Genomic DNA, 6,127 nt, shown 5'->3' on the forward strand with positions numbered 1-6,127 from the left:
GTGCATTGGCACTTATATATATATATATATATATATATGTTTATAAAAAAGTAAATATGTGAAGTATTATTACTGTTAAAGCTAGCAAGACTTCTACCTAAACAGGTATAATATAAAATATTTGAAGAAAAGAAGGGTAAAAATGCCACTTGCTAAAAATCAAAGCAAAAGCTTCAAAAAACCACCGATTCTACGATAGATACATACATGAGCATGAATATTTTAAAAAATAGGCCTACCTTCAGGATGGAATATGAAGGCAGCTAATACATAAGTAAGAGATTGAATATTTCCAACATAGTATTATTTAATCAGTAAGAAATTAGCATCTTTCCAAAAACCTGATTTAATATTATAAGAAACGAACATCAAATGGTGCTTACAGAATCAGTATTTCATATGTAGTCCTCTGTTGTGAATCACAGCATCAATTCTGTTGGGTATTGACAAGCACAATGTTTCGCACAAATCAGGTGTTATCTCCATAGCCCAGACTATTTTGAGGGAATTTGTCAACTCGAATAGTGATGTCAGATTACAAGCAGCTACTTTCTATTTCAGAATAACCCAACAATGCCTTACTGGGTTGAGATCCAGAGAGTTTCCTGACCACGGATCCAAGATCTCATACCCACAATTGCTTAGCCACTGCTTTACTGCTTGTCTGGTGGCACGGCATGCCATCATGCTGTAAGTGTGTACACTGCTTGATCTCCATAAATGGTGGGACTTTCGTTTGTAGAATTTCAAGGAAATTAGTTCCCTTGATAGTTGTACCCTCTGGCATAAACCATAGTCTGCATTTTCCACCAGCACAAATAACTCCCCACACCATAACTTTTGGAGCATTTTTAACACTTGGGATAATGTAATGAGGATTATCACTTCACTTAGGAGGTCGTCTCACATGTCTACAAAATGCATAAAATTGTGACACTGGTGTTTCATCCAAAAACAACTCATTTCCAATGTTCGACTGACTGATTTTTATACTTTTGGCAAAATGCCAAATGATCAGTAATATTTTTCAAGACTAACCTTTGTTTCTTTGAAGGTTTGTAGGACTTAAGGCTGGCATTAAATAATCTTCTACAAATTGTCATTTCACTAGGAACCTTGAGTAGCTTCGGAAGACTTTCTGGGTGACTTTTTGGCAGCTAGAATGATAACATTGTCCATTTGTTTGGTGGTGGTTTCTAGGTGACCTGTAGGCTTGTCAAATCCATATTTTTCAGTAGATTTCAAGTTGTTTATTGACCTTGAAACAATTCTCTGTGCCAATTTCAATCTTACACCAATTTGTCATGTGCTGTATCCTTCTTCATACAGAATTTTTATTTGAGCATGACTTTCCAACAAAATTCTTCAACCAGGCATTCTTTACAATGACAGGAAAATATCAACAAGAACGAGTCACCATAAGATATTTTAGTGATAGCTTATCAGAGATTGGATCAGTCAATCAGAGCATATCAACCAATCAGGACTGAGTAATCATGCAGTAAACACATTAACACTGAGTGATAAAGAACAGATTTGAACAATTGACAAGTGATAAAAAAATAGCATCACTGGGATGAATTCTTGTTTATAAATCAATGAGTCACCCATTCTGCCCACGACTGTATATATATGCATACACACACACAGACATACAAATATATACAAAGAGGTACCCAAAAGTAACTGGAAACATTCTCTATGGGACAAGCATTGTAGTTCAGGCTAGAAGCCACTTGATGTGACCTTCAGGCATCAGTCTGTCAACCGACATCATTGATTGGTGTTGCACTGCTGTGTGGTGCATCTTTGTTTTGCAGTGCTTCTCCCCTGTTCATTGATTTTTGCGGTGATTGAAATGAAGGGACACTGTGCTTCCATGAAATTCTGTTTTCTACTGGAGAAAACAGCAGTTGAACAGATGTCATGCTTCAAACAGCTTACAAGGATGCTGCTATGAGTAAAACACAAGTTTACAAGTGGATTTTACACTTTAGGAATGGTTACTTGTTGTGAAGATCAACCTTGTTTGGGGCGACCAGTAACCTACTGAACAAATGAAAACATCACGGAAATTCATGAACTGATCTTGCAGGACCATTACCGAACAAGTGATGAAATTGTTGATATGACTGGTGTGTCCTGGAGTTCCTGCCAATGAATTTTGAGTGAGGAATTGCAAATAAAAAAGAATAGCAGCAAAATTTGTGCCTCACTTACTAACAGAAGATCAAAAACAGTCATGACTGAATGCGTGTTGTGAACTGAAAGAATAATGGAAGTTGATCAGAACCTTTTTCTAATCCCTGGTAACAAAAGCTGGTGCTATGGCTACGAGCCGAAAGTGAAGCAGCAATCACATCAATGGAAGCATTCAATATCACCATGCCCCCAAAAAGTGCTGATTTGTTTCATTGATGTGAAAGGAATTGTCCACACAGTATTTATTCCTCCTGATCAAACTGTTAACCAGACATTGTACTTGGCAGTTGTGAAGCATTTGTGAGACAAAAACACCCCAACCAGTGAACAAAGTGGAGAGTGGTGGTTTCACCTTTGCACACTGCATTAAGTGTGAGACGGTTATCGACCAGAAATGGCATGACCCCATGTACCCACCCTCTCTATTTACTTGACCTTGCTCTCACCAACATTTTTTTGTTCCCCTGAATGAAAAAAAGTCCATAAAGGAAAACATTTTGCTGATGTGGAAGAGGTGAAGAACAAAATGTTGGAGGCATTAAAAGGCATCACTTCACAAGAGTTCAAGGACTGCTTTGAACAGTAGAAAGCGTGTCTGGACCGAAGCATTGTGTCAAATGGAGATAACTTTGAAGACAATAAAACTGTAAACATGTAAAACTGAGGGAATAAAATAATACTGTAAAATTCCAGTTTCTTTTGGGTACCCCCTCGTATATGTCTACACATACACACACAAAGTAATTAAATCATGTAATCTGGCAGTTCTGGCAAGCATAGCCAATGATTCTTGTCTGTCAACAATATCGGTATGAGTGCTTTTATGCACCATGAATCCATATGAAAAGTCCTCTCATGTGATCTCGCAAAATGGCCAAGTTAAATTGGATGGAGATGGGGGGGGGGGGGGGAGAGACACTATTATATGGTTCTATGTTGACCATCTCTGGACCTCATCAGTTGACTCCACATATCTCAACAGATGAGATCCAGAAATCTCATATATGCATGTGTGTGTGTGTGTGTGTGTAGGTTGTTGAGTCAAACGTTTTGCAATATTTTGGTAACTTATTTGTTTTATTCATCAAGCAGTATAGCATGCAAAGTAGAGGCCATCACATTGCATCATTTGAAGCCACCTTTCTGCCATTTCTTTGATTCCATGCAGATGCCAATTCTTGTACTTCAAGGCCATAAATAAAGCAAATAAGCTATCAAAATATTGCTAAACTTTTGACTCAACATGATATATATATATATATATATATATATATATATATTCATTGCTCAGGATTAAAATGGCATAGTTTTTTATTGTTTTACTTGCTTCGGTCATGTGACTGCAGCCATGCTGGAGCACCACGTTTAGTCAAAGAAACTGACAACAGGATTTATTCTTTGTAAGCATAGTACTTGTTCTATTGGTGTGTTTTGCAAACGGCTAAGTGATGGTGGGGGTACAAACACACACATATACATAAAAATATATATATATATACATAAAAGTATATATGTACATATATGTATGTATATATATATATATAGATACATGGTATATATGTGAATATATATATATATATATATATATGTGCAAACCCATCGGCATTTGCTGTTTCATTAAATTATGTTACCCAAAATCCCAAAGAATATTCTCCCTTGTGTTGTATTTACTGTCTGTCCACCTAACTCTGACCCTATCCCCAACCCCATTCGTTCTTTATTATTTATTTATCCCCCATTCATTCTTTATTATCTATCTATTTCTTTACCATGTAAACATAGTCCGATAGACTTGTTTTCCTTGTTTGTCTTAAGTTCCTTGTTTGTCTTAAGTTCATGCATATCCGTTAATCGTCACATTTTATTTATTTATTCAAGTTTATCATTTCATTAATTCATTCTCTCTAAATTTGCCTACCATAGTATACAAGTGCAGAAGGTGCTCTCATCTAAACTTGCTGGCTTGCGGAAGTTCCTATCCTCTGTCATCCTTTGGTTGTCTCCTGCGAACACTTTTAAGGGCCTAATGCCATCTTCACCCCTACCTAGGGTTTATCGATCATATAGCGCATAAAGATGGTGTAGTGTATGCAGGTTGTAGGCTATTGTTTGTTTATGAATTCTGCCAAATGCAAGCTGTCTTTTCAGGTACATGACACTGTTGTCCCTCATCCCAGGGTCTTACAGGCCCACACCTCCCACACCCTCAGAGTTGGCACACTGAAAAGTAGGTCTGGTGAGATTGTTGAGATGCTTGAACGGAGACGTGTAGATTTGTGCTGCATCCAAGAAGTGAGGTGGAGAAGAGGTTTCCTCACAGGCAAAGAACACAGGTAAAAGATTTTCTGGGCAGGGAACAATGACGGGGTCGGGGGCGTGGGTATACTTCTTGCGGAGAAATGGGTTGATAAGGTAATCGAGGTAGTCAGAGTATGTGACAGAGTACTTAAGATTAGATTAGTGCTTCACCATAGGTTAGCTACCATTATCTCGGCCTATGCCCCTCAACCGGGGCTACTGATGGACAGAAAGACCAATTTTATGACACCCTATTGCAGATTACCTTGTTGATGAATGACAGAGACCTTCCTTTTGTGGCTGGCGATGTCAATAGACATGTTGGACAAAATGAAGAGGGCTGCCATGGCATACATGGAGGCTATGGCTTTGGTTCCCGCAATGAGGAGGGAACCAGACTGCTGGAGTTCTGTGATGCATATGATCTTATGGTTTGCAATACCAACTTCAGGAAACCTGCCTGTCACCTAGTCACCTACCGTTCTGGTAGATACACTGGCCAAATTGACTACATCCTCGCCAGAAAAAGGGAAAGAGGGCTGTTTGTAAATGCCAAAACCTTCCCAGGCAAAGAATGTATCCCTCAACATAGATTAGTAGTTAGCGACTTCAGGATCAGGGCTAAATGGATGCCCAGAAGTAGACCAGCTTGGAGGAGAAGGGTCTGGAAGCTTAAAGATCCCGCAAATGGACAGAGATTTAGAGACGTATTACTCGAAACCTTCGACGATATAGAAGGGGATATAGCATCACATAATGTGGGAGGCAACTAGAAGTTTCTATGGGACAACCTGCTGAGAGCCACTGACCAGATCATTGGATGGTGCAAAGTCCTCTCTCGACCCAAGGTAACGTGGTGGTGGAACAATGTGGTTGACAGGGCTATTAGACAAAAGAAACAGGCTTGGAAGGACTGGATGAACGGCGGTAGCAGGGAATTGTATCAGACTGCCAGAAGGGAAGCTAGGAGACTGGTTTATTTAGCCAGAGGGGAAGCAGATAAGAAAAAATTTGCCAATGTTCTACACCCTGAGGACCAAAGACTTGAGGTATTTCGTGTTGCAAGACAGTGTGTGAGAGAGAATCGTGATGTCGTAGGAGAGAAATGTGTCCGCATGGATGATGGCTCACTTGCACTAAATGAGGCTGCAAAGAGAGAGGTTTGGAGATGCCACTATGAAAAGGTTGCTTAATAAAGAGAATGAATGGGAGAAAGAGAGTGTGCCAAATGTCGACCCAACAGAGGGACCAGCTATCCTAATTGACAGTACCTTGGTAGATGAAGCAATCAAGAGTATGAAGACAGGGAAAGCCCCTGGCCCATCAGGAATCACTGCAGAGATGCTCAAAATATCTGGCAGCTATAGAAATAATATATTTCTAAATCTCTGAGATAGATTTATGCAGTAGTGATACGATGAAATAGTTGTATGCTGTCAACTTAATATGACAGTCCCCTGAAGGGAATAATACTACTGTTGGTTAGACCTAGGAAGCTACACCGCTTCCTGTTGACCTTGACATATTTCCTGTGTCTTTATGTTTACAAGGGGGAGACAAGTACCTCCACCCAGCTAAGCCTGCATCCAGAGAGATGTTTCTGAGTCTTTGCTCATCATTAGTCTGG

Source organism: Octopus bimaculoides, chromosome 13 (assembly GCF_001194135.2).
Source record: "Octopus bimaculoides isolate UCB-OBI-ISO-001 chromosome 13, ASM119413v2, whole genome shotgun sequence".
In the NCBI taxonomy this organism is placed as follows: Eukaryota; Metazoa; Mollusca; class Cephalopoda; order Octopoda; family Octopodidae; genus Octopus; species Octopus bimaculoides.